This window comes from Ochotona curzoniae, unplaced genomic scaffold, assembly GCF_017591425.1.
Source record: "Ochotona curzoniae isolate NIBS_2020 unplaced genomic scaffold, NIBS_Ocur_1.0 contig_2723, whole genome shotgun sequence".
NCBI lineage: Eukaryota > Metazoa > Chordata > Mammalia > Lagomorpha > Ochotonidae > Ochotona > Ochotona curzoniae.
The window spans coordinates 22,877,008-22,893,985 of NW_024465573.1; the positions used below are offsets into that span (position 1 = coordinate 22,877,008).

A 16,978-nucleotide genomic window follows, 5' to 3' on the forward strand; every position below is an offset into this window, starting at 1 on the left:
AAGTGAATGAATTACAACACAAATTGTATTCCCAACATTACAGAGTATCTTCTGGTAACATTTAAGTGTTGATTGAAAAGAAATTTTATACTTAAAATTGGGATTGGGACATAGGATCTTGATGAATCTGGGGACCTTGTAGTTCTAAATTCTGTCAAGTCTTCTTTGCAGAAGCAGCCCTTCCAACCAAGGTTACATTTACAATGCTCTGCCTGAAACTGTAGTGAGAGTTCCTTAAGACAGTGGACTTGCAAGGTGCTACTGTTTCGCCTCAGAACCCACCCTTGTCAACCCTGTATTAGAATAGACTCAAGTCTCAACCAGCCCCAAAGGGTCAGGTGCAAAGTGTGAGCCAAGCAAGGAGGTCCACTGTGCATTAAAAGAATGGCATTACTTTTATGCTTGATACAAATAAAGATCTGCAGAACCTGTGTGAATGGGAATGTAGAGTGTAGAATCAAGGAGGAAGGAAAATAAAACTCGGTCAAGCTGACTTTACTGATGTGAGTCTACTAGCCAGAGATTCTGGATTCCATGTTAGCCTGAGAAGCTAGGAAGAGCTTTAAACAGTATATTTATTTGGTTGGTTGGTAAACTGAAGCACAGACCCAAATATGGCCTACTTTAAATAAACTTGTCATTCCAAGAATGCCTTGGTACACAATAGAGGAAGACTCCAGATTTGGGGATTTTAGGGTGTTGGAGTGAATTGAACACATGAAGCCTATTTATCTACCCCAGGAGGGTCCAGGGATTACATCTGTCCCTGCAATTATGAGGTTTCCAACACAGACACTTTGAGGGACAAACCACATCCAGACCAAAGTACACTACAGGGCCCGGTGTGATGCCTCAATTGGTGAATCCTCCCCTTGCACACACCAGGATCCCATATAGGTGCCAGTTCATGACCCAGTTGCTCCACTTCTACTCAGCTCCTTGTTTGTAACCTGTGAAAGCAGTAAAGGGTGGCCTACATCCCTGGGACCCTATACCCATGTTTGAGACCTCAAGGAGGCTCCTGGCTTCAGACTGGTTCACGTCCAGCCATTGAAGCCACTTGGGGAGTGAACCAATGGACGGGGGATCTTTGTTTTTCTCACTGTACATCTGCCTTTCTAATAAAAAAAGAAAGGTCTTAAAAAAAGAAGAAATAGATTTGCAAATCACTAAATTATTAGCTACTTTATAAGCAGAGGAGTTATAGATCTAGCAAGCAGCAATGTTATTTGAATTATCAAAACACAATCATGGCCTCTCAGGCAATTCTCAGATTTGAGCCAGTTTATGGACTCAGAACTCCTTGAGTGAAAGAAGCCCACAGCTCTTTAAGGAAGGACCTCATTATGTGGCCAAAAATCTATACAGTTTATATGTTTACCCTAGCCTGTTCCCAGGGGATCTACAGTCATTCATCAAGGCACTGGGGAAAGATAAATACAATGTTCAGGGTTTACTGGATGTTAGCTCTGAACTGACACTGATCTTTTTTTTAATGATGTTTACATGGTTGATCAGAGTGGGAAGGATGGAGGGTTAGGGGAAGTAGATGAGACCATTGTTTCCAAATTTTATTTTTCTTCCTCCCGTATTTGGTGGGAGGAGGGAGACAAGTGGAGAAGCTACACCCAGCCTCCCAAATGTCCCAGTACCCAGGGATAGGGAACAGCCACCTGAAATCAACCCAGGGTCTCTGATGTGCAGCATGTTCTGAGGGCTTTGCTTAAGTGTTTCAATAATTCTGAAATGCTGTTGATCTCACCGATCCAAGGATGAAGAAATCCTTTCAAGGTCCACTGGCTGACATAATCCACCCTAGAGTCACCATTTGCCCAGATATTTTCTGTTGGCTGGTTAGTCATCCAAATTGTTCTGCCCTCCTTCCTCTGTTGTGATATCGGATGTCCTCTGCAATTCCCAGTGGGCTACCATGTTCTCCATTTGCATCTGGGCCTGCCATCCATTTCTCCATCTTTTCCACTGAGGAGGCCCAGTTCTGATACAGTCAGTCCACCAATTCTGAATGTGAACCCTCAGGTCCCAACACGCCCCCACTTGTGCTAGCCCCCAGACTCCCTGCAAGCCCACATTCCCAAACCCCCACAAATGTGCCATTGGACAGACTGTGGGTTTCGCCCAGTGCTAATGGCACCCCAGACAGCCTGACCCGGGATGTACCAGGCCCTCTCTGAAGCAAACCCTCCTGCTCTCTCCATGTAGGTAGACCAGAGTTCCCATGCCAGGCAACTCAGGCCCTGCTGGACCTTCCACCCAAGGGGCTCACAGGTCAATCATGCAGCAACACTAATTTTTAAAGATCCAATATTACACTGCAGTCCACAATAAGACTGATTATAAAATCCAAATAATCAATGGGGTTTTCATTCAGCTGTATTACACAGTGAATCCAGTGGATCTTTGAACTCAGTCTGAAGTACGTAATTAGAATAAGCATCCTTTGCAACTCACAAATGCCTGCCTACATTGGTTCTTTGTCCAGTAGGAAGAAGGTTTTTGTGGTGGACAAGATCATGTAAAAGCCACAAGAACTCTATCTACCTACAGAAATTATAAACTGAAAGTAATAAAATTTTAAAATGGAGATCAATGCAGAGAAAAGAGAAGTAACACCTTTTCCTCATTCACCTCAAGGGTCACAGCTAACACATCTATAACAGAGTCACATTTATAAGAGAAAAGTATGATGTTCATTTAATGATAGCTAAGTGTATATGACATGGGAACATTCAGAAATGAAGGCCTAAGGCCCAGGGAAAACTGGATTTTTATGCCAAATTTGGTGAAACAATTTGGCATAAAATGGTTGTGGAGAAATGTGATTTGTCAAAAAGGGGGATATGACCTATCAGTACTAACTGAGATCCTTAGCAAGGCCTTTTGCTCAATTCCTTCTTGAACTCTAAGTGTATGGCAACACTCTTCTGGAATGAGGATCTTATGTTGTACTTTCAGGTAAGATAGGTTAGATAATGCCTTTATGACCATGGCTCTGGAGAACAAAGCAGGAGGTCAAAGCTATCTTGCTTCTGTAGTTCCTCAATTGTAAGTTTGCCAAGTTTGGGAGAGGGGCAGTATGTTTATAAGACCTAACAATAAGGACTTGGAAGATAAAGAAGTGGTGAGTCCCACCATATCTCCATGAACTTACCTTTGCAGAAGACAGATGGATCTTGAAGAAGAAGAGTGGATTATCTTAAAACTTGGTTTATTCTGCCAGCTAGGTAACAACATTCTGCAGGGCTGGAGCAAGGCTGTGTAGGCTCAAGTCAGCATAAATCCATGGCAGCGTTTCTCCTGCGGTCAGAATTCATGTACCTATGAGTCAAAGAGTTGAAATGGAAGTGGATTCAAAAACAATACTCCCAGTGCTCCACAGCAGAATGTGTGCTTCCTGTCTCTGAAATTTAGGATCACCTTATCTACGGGTCTTAGCTTCAAAGACAGCAAAGTTTCCAACAGTAGACACGACAAAAATTCCCTTGAATTAAACAATTGTTGCACTGCCATGATGGGCTTCTCATGCGTCTGAATCAACAATCAAAGAAAAGGATGACAGTACTATCTGGGATGATTGATCTTCACCGCCAAGGGGAATCTTGGATGTTGTTACACAGTGGAAAAAAAGAGAGAGGATGTCTAGAATACAGGACATTCCTCAGGGTCTTTCAGAACTCACATGTCATGTGATTTAAGTCGATGGAAAACTGTAACAACCGAGCTCAGGCAAGACTGTTAATGGCACATACCCTTCAGAAATAAAGGCTTGAGTTATCTTACCAAGTAAAGAAATAGAACCAGCTAATGTGCCTGCCAAGGACAAAAAGTATGCGGACTGGATGATGGAAAAGGTAATCAAACACATTAGCTATGATCATATGGTGGAAACAGGGATTGTAATGTTTCTTCCTAATTTTTTTATTAAAATTTCTATCTATCTAGCTAGCTAGCTAGCTATCTACCAAATGTTTTTCACTCATTCCCTTATTGTCAAACACAAACTGTGTTAACAACAGCTAATTTTTTTCAGTGTTTAAGATACAAACAACAACAGTGAGCATCATCCAAGGACTTTTTATTCCATTCTGGAGAAAGTGTTAAAACATTTTCAATTGTACTCAGGATGGTTGTATCATGTTAGGCAGAAGTGTGACTTTACTATCTTTCTTTGGATAGTAAATATGGTTTAAGGAGATATGTGTGGGTGTCCAAGGGGTGGTTTGTGATGGTATTTTTGATGTACCAACTTAGATTAGCTAGCATCCCTGTTACTCTCATGCCGAACTAGATGTTTGTATAAAGGCACTTTGTATGTGATTACATTCCATCACCAGTTTATTGTAAATTGGAGGTGGAACATCAGGATGGGACCACGTTAATTAGCACTGGAATCATGATTGAGGCTTCCCTCAGGAAAGCATTCTTCCTGTGGACAGCAGCCTCATCCCATGTTGGAGAGTTCCAGTCTGCCCTCCCTGAAGTCTGCCCCAGAATTCCAGATCTGACCAATCAGCCCCCATCATGCCAATCTCTTAGACTCAATCTCTACATATCTCCTTCTTGTTCCATTTCTCCTATTGAATCCTAGGTGATACAACTGGGAGACATAGGATTTAAAATGGTAGAGGACAAATAGCAACACTTAATTGTTAAAGACAAAAGGGATGTAACTACTGTAAGAGTTGGCAAGTTTGAGATAGCCAAGACCAACAGAGTCAACTCCAAGTTTTTTGAAACTCCTTATTCTCACCGTTAGACAAGAAAAAAACTGTTGCAACTGGGAAAATGACCGCAATTACCACTAACATAAAAAAATTCAAGATGCAAAGATAAATAGCCACATCTTGACTATCTTGGATCTGTGAGACTGACTGATTCTAACAGATGATGACAAACCATTGCAACCCTGAGCAGATGGTTGCCCCAACTGCAGCTGGCATGCTACACATGGTATCTAGGCAGGATTAGGTGAACCCAGCTTAGAAACAGGTACTGATCTGACATATATACTCTATATGTTCATCATTAAAAAATTAAGTTCACATTTACATGGTAAGGCTGGCAGTACACAGCCAGGATATCTCTCAAGCCTTCCATGAACTCTGCCAGTCCACAACAACCTGTTCACCTTGACTTTCTGTAGACCATCAGGTGAGCCACAGTATAGATGATTGTACCTGGTGAGTTCAACTGAAAATACTCCAAACAACAATTGCCCAATTGTGTGAAGGGTTGCTTTTTTTAGTTATATTACCACTTAATAAACTTTGATGAAAATGGGTTACTAGAAAAGTGAAATAAAAACAAAACATATATAAACAATCTAATCATTAGGTTCAATACATGTAAAATTAAACTTCCACAAATATAATTATGAAAAATTTAATAAGCAAAACTAACTAAAAATCTGCACAGATTGTTCACTGAATGTTATTATTAATCTAAAAATCACCATTACACTCAAAACATTTTTCATGCTTCATTTACAACTAAAGAGTTATGAGTGAAATCCTGATATCACCATTGAATAACTTCAAAGCACATTTTCTTCTTGCTTGTAAAATTATCTAAACTCAGTTGGATTGATGATAATCCTACTCACAAAGAACAATGTCTATCTAAATCATTTCTATGATTCATTTTAATGACACAGCATTCACAGCAGAAGGATATAGAAGGATACAATCAGGAATGGAGGAAGAGATTTTCATTTCCAGTAAGTTCAGGGTAATAACTTTTACTCAAAAAAAAGGCAAGTAGGCTGTATTTTCTTCTTCTTTTTTAAAGATTTATTTACTTTTATTGGAAAGTGAGACTTACAGAGAGAAACAGAGATAAAGATCTCCCATCCACCAGTTCACTCCCCAAGTGGCTGCAATGGCCAGAGCTGAGCTGATCCAAAGCCAGGAGCCAGGAGCTTCTCCTGGGTCTGCCAAGTGGGGACAGAGTTTCAAGGCTTTGGGCCATCTTCAACTGCCTTCCCAGGCCACAAGCAGGGAGCTGGATAGGAAGTGGAGTAGCCAGGATTTGAACTAGTGCCTATATGGAATGCCAGCACATACAAGGCAAGGACTTTAGTCAATATGCTACTGCATCAGGCCTAAATAGGCTGTATTTTCAGAAATCATTCTTCAGTTCTTCATTGGTTCCTCTCAGTACTTTATCATACAAAATTAAACAAGATGATCTTCCAATGAAAAAAAAATTAATTTGGGCCCGGAGTGGAGGTCTAGTGGCTAAAGTCCTCGCCTTGAACACCAGGATCCCATATGGGTGTCGGTTCTAAACCCGGCAGTCCACCTGCCTGCTTGTAGCCTGGGAAGGCAGTTGAGGATGGCCCAAAGCCTTGAGGCTCTGCACCTACATTGGAGACCCAAAAGAAGCTCCTGGCTCCTGGCTTTGGATTGGCTCAACTCCAGCTGTTGTGGTCACTTGGGGAGTGAATCATCAGATGGAAGAACTTCTTTCTGTCTCTCCTCCTTTCTGTATATCTGACTTTGCAATAAAAATAAATAAACCTTTAAAATACTAGTTTATGGTTTTATACACAAGGATTTCAGCTGACATACCAACCTTATAATATCCTGTGTTATTATTAACATGTGACTACATGTGCCTTATTGTATAAATTCATAACATGCAGGTGGATCTAACATGGCTAAGTAAGACAAAACCACTGGTAATGCACCAATGCCACAACCATGTCGTCACTATAAACCTTTCTAAAAGCTTACTTCTAGCTCTCTGCAAATACTTCACTGCAGAAAAGTACAAATAGGTCACAGGCCAGTCACGAGGCAGGCTTTGAATAGCACCGCATTCAATGCCTGGTAAGAAAGTTGAGTACAAAAATGAAGAGAAAAATTCCATAAAGACTCAAAATTCTGCTACAGAAATTGAATGTTCAGGATTCTGGTAGTTTGGGAAAGCTGAGACATTCTCTCTAAAACAAAAGACAAGTTCTTAATAACCTACTATGTATGTTCTGAGCAAATAGAAGAGAGGTACTCAAAGGCTCCAATCATAAGATAATGACAAGGAGAGAGAAACGTTAATCACCTTGATTTCAGCAGTACATATTGTGTACATTCATTGAAATGTCATACTGTACCCTGTAATTACATATAATTGTTAAGTGTTAATCAAAAAAATGTGTTTAAAAACTGTTTAGGCAATGGAAGCGCTAACAAACTGGACTATATCTTCACACATTGAATACAGGGATTGAGTTATTATATAGTACCTCACAAATATGTAGAATAAAAATGAAAAATTAAAAAGAATCAATGATAAATTACTGTATCTCCCAGCTTCTATCACTAAGTGAAAAACGGAAGTATAATGTAAACTGCTCCTGAGAATATTGCTTGGGCCCATTATCAAGTCATTTGGAGTTTTCCTTTCATTTTTTAAAAATATTTGATTTTGTTTATTTGGCAGGAAGAGTGGCAGAGAGATAAGCAGAGAGAGAAAGAGAGATCTTGCATATGTTGGTTGCATATCACTCCCCAAATAGCCACAATGGCTGGAACTGGACAAAGCAGAGCTAAGAACCAAGAACCCAGAACTCCATCTCCGTCTCCCTCATGGGTAGCAGAAAATAAAGTATGTTACCCATCTTCCATTACTTTCCCAGATGTGTTAACAGGAAGATGCATTAGAAACAGAGCAGCCGGAGAATCAAGATGTTGGAATAGGGTAAGGACACGTTAAACAGACTGAGAAACATTTGTTCAGGATGAAGCAGAGAGGATACATTCCAGGAAATAGGAGAGGACAGATGGGTACCTCAAGACTAACAGACACAGGAAAGCAGCGAAAACCATGGTGTGCTGTGGCAGTGACTGATATCCCAGTGGCATTTCAGCGAGTAGCAATGTGAACTCTACTGGCAGCCCGAACTCCACCAGCAACCAGGTGGGAACAAACTTCACTGGGAGCTTTGGAGGTGAACCCAGACAAAGAACTGTCCGTCCTGCTGGTCCGTTTGATTTGACCAGGAGCAGAGACAGAGCAGCAGATCCCAGATGGGCAGTGCAACAACAGCATGTATTTCACAGCCCAGTCAACCCCCTAAAGCCGAATCAGGCGCCATTTTGCGTAAGGAGGCAAAGGCAAGGGAAAGGACTGAGCATGCGCTGAGCTGGGAGTGAACTCATTTCTAACTCAGTGAACTACATAAATGTGGCATCCTCAGGTTCCACCCAAGACAGGTCCTGATAGCCCTCAGACCTGATGGCCAGCAGATTAAGAACTCTAGTAGTGGTACATCAGGCACCATTTTGTACACTGTGGTGCCAGTCTGTTCCAGACTGCAGGGATAAGAGTGAGCTGCACATGTGCTGAGCTCACAAGAACTCACTGAGTTCCGTGGATTGCACTGGCCTCACAGGAAAATAATACCGACTGTGGCATTGTACAAATCAAAATAGGTCTGTATGGCCCTCAGATCTAACAGCTAACAGGTTCCTGCAAGATCAGCACCACCAACAACCTAGCTATATAGGACACCTGGTGTCTCCCTAATCCTGGCACCTGCTCCAACCGGAAGCAGGAGGAAGGTTGCACAGACAATGGTGCAGCCTCAGCACAGTATCACAGGAGGTGGAGAGTGGTGAATCAGGAGCTGGGGCTCCGGAGTTCTTTGTGGAAATCTAACATAACAACCCAGACCTGAAACTCACTGGAGGGAGTGGCACAATTGGCTCCAAGCAAAGAGTGGTGTACCAACCGCAATAAGTAAAATCAAACAGTAGACCTGTGGGTGACACAGTTTAGAAACCTGCCCCAAGGAGAAGACTCTAATAACCAGAAGTACATAGACCAAGAGCAAAATAAGAGACAAAGACACAATGAATATTACTGAAGACTCCCCTGCAAAGGAGCAAAATCCTTTGCCAACCTCAGAGTTAACTAAGGAAGACATCGAAAAAAATGGGGCACACAGAATTCACAAAACTCATTTTAAAGCTTCTGATCAACAATGAGAAGGACATACTAGAGTTCAAAGAATTTAAGAAATATTTTACACAAGCAATAGCAGCAATAAAGCAAATCAAGACCGATATATCAGAAATTAAGAACACCATAGAGCAAATTAAAAGTACAGTGGAAAGTCTCCAAAACAGAATGAAACAAGCAGAAGAAACAATCTCGAAATTGGAAGATATTTTCTGTCATCAGGGGAAAGTAAACAAAAAGCTGAAAGCAGATCTGGACCAAGTCAAAAAAAGTATTCAAGAATTGAAAGACACTATTAAGAGGCGTAATATAAGAGTGATGGGAGTCCTAGAAGGTGCAGAAAGAGAAACTGGTTTTACAAATATATTTAATGAAATAATAAAAGAAAATTTCCCTAACCTAGAGAAAGAATTGGGAAACAACATCCAGGAGGGGCACAGAACTCCCAACAGGCTTGGCCAAAAGCGATCTTCACCAAGACACATGATAATCAAGCTCTCTTCAACTGAACATAAGGAAAAGATTCTGAAATATGCACGTGAAAAAAATCAATTGACATATAAAGGAATGCCAATTAAACTCACAGGAGATCTCTCACAGGAAACTCTACAGACAAGAAGAGAATGGAGTAACATATTCCAGATTCTAAAAGAAAAAAAAATTGTCAGCCTAGGATAACATATCTAGCAAAGCTTTCTTTTGTCTTTGAAAATGAAATAAAACTCTTCCACAGTAAAGAAAAGTTAAAAGACTTTGCCTCTTTCAAACCTGCCCTACAAATGATACCTAAAGATGTTCTCTTGACAGAGAAGAGGAATAGCACCAAACAAAGCCAAAGGCAGATGTGAAGAACATCCCAGGAAAATGACAACAAAAGACTAACCCAATGAACAACCCACTCCTAAAATGACAGGACCAAAGTGCCACCCATACATATTAACCCTGAATGTAAGTGGCTTAAGCTCAATCAAACATCATAGATTAGTAGACTATATTAAAAAAACAAAATTATCTATTTGTTGTCTAAAAAAGGCACATTTCACCAACAAAAATCAATGGAAACTATGTCACATGTGTTTTGATGTTTTCATCTTTTCAAAACACTTTCTTCTGATTAAATTCTTCAATGACTCATAGATCATACAGTAACATCATTTTCTGCAAGAAGGTTACTGATTTTCATTTCTTCAGCTACATGTTAGTCGTTTAGTAGCATGTTATTTAACTTCATGGTGTTGTTAATTTCTTTTTTCTTCCTGATGTTGATTTTGTTCTGTGGCTTTTCATTTAAGGGGATGTATAGTAACTGTGTAATGAAGACTGTCATATCAAGTAACATGTTATTTAACTTCATGGCATTGTAAATTTCTATTTTTCTGTTGTTGACTTTGTATTATGAGTTTTCATTTGAGGGGATGTACAGTAGCTGTGAAATGGAGACTAACATATCCAGATGTGAGGATACAATGTAGTATGCATTTCTACTTCCAGACAAAGATGGATTTACAATGAAACTATTTACTGTACCTTGACAATAGGATGCTGGACTCTCTGCCACTGTCCATGCCTACAATGATGGACATATGACTGAGTATGAAGAACTATACTTTAGTAATGATATAGAGGAACGAGGTGGGGGGGGGGCAAAATTGGGGCAGAGATAAAGAAAATACCAGGAGCCTATGGAACTGTATCATAAAATGATAATAATAATAATAAAATATTTTTTAAAAAGAAACAGAGCAGCCACGACTCAAACAGGTGATCTGATGATATGGGATGCCCCAACACAAGAGGTGGCTTCACCCACTGCACCATAACACTGGTCCCTGATTTGGAAAACATTCAACAATAAAAGGCTCTGCAAGACATGAAGGGTATAGGCACAAGCTGTAACGCCATTCAGAGCCCAGCAGCCACAGACAGAATCAGTGTGTAAAGATGTTTCGGGGAGTGTTCAGGAAATACCAACTGTGAGACCCCTGACATGCTCCTGACCCAAGTACAGACTAAGCCCACGTGAAACTATCAAAAAAAAACTACACAAATCACAAGTGCTCATTATGGTCTGGAAATAATCAATTCCTCTAAGTCAGAAGGTTGAATGATCATAATATGAATCCCCCCTACATTGGACATGACACATGTTGGATTGATCTAGAACAGGTCTAGAAGACACAAGTCAATAACAAAAAGGGAAAAATGTTCTTTTTTCTATACTCACAACACTTTTGACATCAGATGTGTGAGTTTTTTTTCCACACCAAGAATCAATTCTCCAACTCCTGAAAACAAACTGTGTGTACTACATATCCATGCATTTCTGACACAATGCTTAGAGTTAACATCAAACTTCTGGGCAAGAGCTCAGTCCCACCAGACTGCCTGCTCTTCAGACTCCAATCACAAGCCTCTAGTATGTCTGACAAGTTTGGCTAAAACTCAGAGGTCTCCAAATCCCCTCTATCTCAGGTCCAGCAATTTAATACAATAGCTCCCATAACACAGAGAAATACTTCATTCCAGTATTACTGATTTATAGCAAAAACTACAAAGGACACCGATGAACAGCCAGACAAAAGATGCTATAGGACAAGGTGTGTGGGATGGAGTGTGCAGCTTCCATGCCCTCTCTAGATGCACTACCCTCCAAGATCTTCCACATGTTCAACTGAAAATCCTCAAACCCTGTTGTTTATTGCTGTATGGACCTTATAACATGTAGAAGCATATGATTTAATCATTGATCATTACCAAATGGTGTTGGTATTTAATCCCTCCCACCTCCCCAGAGATCACAGGCAGAGCAGGAAGTTCTAGCATTTTAATCGCACAGCTGGTTCTTCTAGCTTCAGGCTGCATCCTAAAGTTGTCTTAGGGTTTTAGCCACCACCATTTCACTAACATACAAGAAGATCCACCTCACTCTGGAGATGCCAAGGGTCTTAGAAGCACCATGCCAAGAACTGATGGCAAAGCCCAAACACATATCCCTAAGCATGTCACAATTATGTTCATAGGGGGCCATACTCCCGTATACTCTCGTATCTGTAGTTACTGATGTCTCTTCCTCAATTCACAGTTCTTAATTTACAGGCTCATATTACTTGTGACCAACAAAGAAAGTCTTCAGGCTGGTTTGTAAAAGGTGCAGGACGTTAGTATTAGCTAAAATTGGAGTTGCAATAAAGCCCTGCTGAAGAGTGACTATGGGAGAATTTTCCCAGTGGTAGATATTCCCAATAGGCATACATGAAGCATTACACTTTATCTTTCATGAAGATAAAGGAAAAGGAAAAGGAAGCAGAGCTATGTATAAACACAGACTTTCGAATGGCAGGTGGCTTGCCTGGAAGGAGCACAACCAGGAGGGGAAGAGAAAGGAGGACTGCTGAAAGATAGGGAAATAGACTTGATGGTGTGTGCAGAAATCTACAGATCTCTGTCACATGCTCACCAAAGATCATCCCATCATAAAGACACTCTCAAACAGCCAGACTGATTTTTCCCTGTAGAGTCAGCCAGCCTTTGTCTTTAGTCACCAGCGTCAGTGCAATGATTTCAGGAACAGAATGACAGTAGTCAAAGCTACACATGGTGTAAAAGCATGGGATCTTCTTTGCCATCAAAAACTTAGCTGTGGACACTGAGGATAGGCCAGCAGTAGAAGCCCCTTCTGAACTCTTGATATGCCACAACTTAAGTAGACCACTCCCACTCCAGTCATTCAGTCTTTCATGTAAGATCACACAGCCTAGAAAGTCACCCAAAACTGATCCTCTGCTTGTGTGTTTGCCTTATGTCTTAGTGCATTTTATACTGTTAAAACAAGATACACAGCACTTAATAACCTACGGACAATAGAAAGGTTTATTTGGCTCACAGTTCTGCATCAGCATTCCTCTTGATCACATAACCTCATACAAACCATACCTACTAATACTATCCCAGCAGCAATTAAATTTCAACATGAGACTTAGAGGATATACAAACCATAGCAACTTTTGTTTTATTTTGTTTTGCCTTCAATATCTCCATTGGCATCCAAAGGCTTACAGTGTATGACCTATAAGGCATCACAAACAACAAGTAGACAGAAACTCCCCCATTTTATGACAAAGAAAGTGGAGTGCTTGGTACGTGACCATGACTATGGGATCCACTAGTCTAACCAAACATCTACCAACCAGAAATAGTGGACTGCTCTGTTAAAGTTCGGAATAGAACTCTAGCCAAGGATCAATATCCTGTGGCCTGAGGTCCTGTCTTCAAATGTTCTATATGTACAAAATTACAAGGGGAGAAGCAGCAGTGATCACTTCTCATAATACACCTAGAGAATTTGTCCTAACTGTATAACATTCTACAAAACCAAACAAGAGGCCCTGCTTCCCAGGGATAGAACACATGTCTCAGGGAACACAGTAAGGGCTTCACTGCACTGAGAGCTGTGGCTATCATCTGGCTACTTAAGGCCATATCACCGAATTAACAGACAAAAAAGTGTTAATTTAATGGCAGGAGAATTCTTCCTTAATTTCTACGAGAAGCTGGACTCATTGTTGTACCATAAGGAAAGGAGAAGGTGAGCTCACTGCTGTACCATAACACAGGTGTATTTATCACTTGTGCTTTCTTGCCCAGAGAGAATGTTAAATGCAGTTATATCAACCAAAGCCCACAAAGGACACTGAAGGCTTAGACTCCTCAGAGATGAAGGCTGGTGACTCTACCAAGCCAAGTCTGAAGAGTTAACTGAGGGTGAGGAACATCTGGACTGGATGATTGGGGAGAAAGGTGATAAAGGTGATAAATGTCCATCACAAGTTTGGACCAAACTGAAGGCCCAAGGGAAATAGATTGCTTTGTTCAACTTTTGTTTTGACTTTTTCCAGAGATGGTGGCTTTCCTTGACCTTAAAAGGAACTCTGATTGATTGGACTTATTCCTCCCTGCAGGGAAAAAATAGTTGCATTTTTCATAAAAATGGGGAAGAGCCCAACTTAAACAAAAATGAAAGCAGGAATTAGAAAGCAGAAGCAAATGCTGGTGCAGGAAGGGAAATGGGGGGAATGGCAGGTATGCTAAGTCTATCTAATGACATGTGGAAAACGAGCAGAGAGGAAGTCTCTGACCTGGAGGTTCTCATCCTAAATGCCAGACTCTTCGCCCTGAATCCTGATCTTTACTCAGGAGGAGCCACAGAGTGAGCTTCTGCTGTCGGAAAGACATATATACCAGGGTAGACATTTGGCCTAGAAGACGAGATGCAAGTTAAAACACTCACAGATCAACACTCAACTCTAGCACCTGACTTCAGTTTCCTACTAATAGAGACCCTGGAAAGTGATGGTTCAAGTAATTGAGTCCCTGTTACCCATGTGAGTGATCTGGACTGAGTTTCCAACCCCGGCTTCAGCCTAGCCCAACTTAGGGCTGTCGCACATATTTGGGTGAGTGAATGAGCAGATAGGAGCTTGCCTTCCCTCTTTCTCTCTCTTCCTTTCAAATAATAAAAAATATATATATTCCTTGATGCCTTGTAGGACTAATTTAAATTGTCTTTAAGCATATGAGTAACACAAATCAGTCAGAGTTAAGTGCCAATAAAATAATTTTACAGTCAGCCTGTGCTGCCAAGAGTTCCTGAGAAACCAGAGTTCTGAAGAGGGTCAGTTGGGAAGACTTCTTGAGCTTGAACTTGAGCTTGGCTTTACCTCTACCCACTGCCTTGGAAGCAGAGATTGAAACAGGACTTTCCTTGTAGATGCAATGATATCTGATTTGGGCATGATCTCTGTGCCAGCTCTAAAACTGGGTTATATTTAGGTGTCATGGAAATCTAAAGGACATCTAGTGCAGGTCACGCTCTTTATGTCAGGATAAAGTGTAACATACTCATCAGATGTCAGCCAGATTCTCCCTCACCCAAAGAGCCCAGCTCAAAACTGGCCATGATGGCACAGATAGACGTTGTTCATAGGATCAACAACATGAACATGTTGAGTTCCCTGCCACTACCCCACAGTGCCCAAAACAAAACTGCTACTAGGCTCCTACATGGCATCATTTCCCAGAGGGACCAGCCAGTCACTCAGTGATACACTGATAACATTGGAATCCTCCCCCCTACTGATCATGGAGAAGGAAGAGCATTTTCCTCAGGGAGAAAGACATGTGTCCATTATTATACATGGATTCTTAAGATGATTCTGCTAGCAACACTATCTCTGGAATTATAGAATATCTTATTCATGGTCTTCCTTACAACACTGATTCTAATCAAGCAATTCATTTCTCAGCCAAGAAGTGTGGCAAGTGGTCCAAGTCCCTAAATTCACTCTTATTATATACTTCATCATCCAGAAACCACAGGCCTAAAAGAATGGTGAGATGTGATACTAAAGTCTCAGCTGCAGTTCCAGTTGGAAGATAGCTCATGGAAAGAATGGGGTTCAGTTGTAGATAATGTAGTAAACACATGGAATTAAACACGACCCTTGGTGCATTTCTCCCGCAGCTAGAATACATAGATCTTGGAATCCAGTGGAACAAGGAGCGACTCTCACCTTTACACTCAGTGGTATGGAATTTTTGGTAGCCATCATTGCAACTTTGAGTTCTGCTTGTTTGGAGAGGCGGGAAAGCCTCTACCAGCAAAAGCAAATATTCCTGTCTTGTTATTTTAGATCCCTTGTGTCACTACCTATCAACAGATAAGCAAAGAGGGTTACACTACTAACAGAGTTGATCAACTCTCTCTCCCCCAAAAGGAAATTTAGCTGAAGAAAGAATTATCTCTGGAAGTTAAGGGATTCTGTAGTGCATCCCATAGTACTCCCACTCTCTAGAGTAAAACATTATTGAAACCACAGTAACTGGGGCAATATTATACATAATAGGCCGGCCTCTCATTTGGGTGCTAGTTTATGTCCTGGCTGCGCCACTTCCCATTCAGCTCCCTACTTATGGCCTGGGAAAGCAGCGGAAAATGGCCCAAAGCCTTAGGACTCTGTACCTGCATGGGAGACCTAGAAGAAGCTGGTTTCCAGCTTCAGATCTGCCCAGGTACAGACGTTGTGGTCACTGGGGGAGTGAACAGCAGATAAAAAGTTCTTTTTGTCTCTCCTTCTCTCTGTAACTCTGTCTTTCAAATAAAACTAATTTAAAAATCTTTTTCTTGAAAGACATAGAAAGTACAGTAACCAAAACCAGACAGGATCACTAACACACTTCAGGGATAAAACTCTGAGTCACGCCACCAAGGCTGACCACTTGTTGCCTTAGTGATGGACAACAAAAACACAAATCAGATAGTGGAAATGGAAGATTTCACATACATACCTTATCAATTATCTGATTACTGATTACCTCAACAATAACAAGTATGGGGATGAGGGGTCTTTAAGTTCATGGAAAACACATGTGATTAAAAAAAAGATTTCAAATATTTCCACCCATCTGCAATCATATTATAATTCTATCCTTTCCCAAACTTTCGGGAGGCCCCTAATACTTATTTTATGTTATGCCATCTTTCCCTGATTATGTTACACAAATTATTGGGGATTAACTTTGAAAACTACTCTTTAAAGAAAAATATTCAGAAGACAAAACTGCAACTACTTTTGAGGAGAAGTGTTAACTGGATCTAGTAATGGAGAGTGTGACTTTCTCCTAGAAATGAATACAACAATTGCTGAAAATTTGCATCTCTTCCTTTGGAGAAAAGGAAGAGAATGTCTTCCTTTTATAAAAGATGATCGCATCTTATTGGGTAATTGGGGAAAAGATTGGTTTGGGTTGTAGATGTCTAAATGTGTATAGAAAGGGATGCATGGATGCCGAGTATCCAAAGGGATAACCCATCAAACCACTATCTTTTTCTATTTGATCCATGCTCCTAAATTCTGCTTTATGATGCTGCAACTCCTGTTCTGCTGGCTTCCTGTCAGTCAAGGTTCTACATATCAGAGCTCCTGGAAGAGGACTGTAGAGC

The 16,978-nt window shown here is 40.8% G+C and overlaps 1 long non-coding RNA gene across 1 annotated transcript in view; it reads right to left on the reverse strand.

Moving 5' to 3' along the window:
* Positions 1 to 3,238: 3,238 nt before the first annotated feature.
* Positions 3,239 to 16,978, reverse strand: part of LOC121154128 — a 287,396-nt gene continuing 273,656 nt past the window's right edge. The window contains exon 3 of the long non-coding RNA XR_005883462.1: positions 3,239 to 3,336. This is a non-coding gene — a long non-coding RNA (uncharacterized LOC121154128). The remainder of the gene's footprint in view (positions 3,337 to 16,978) is intronic.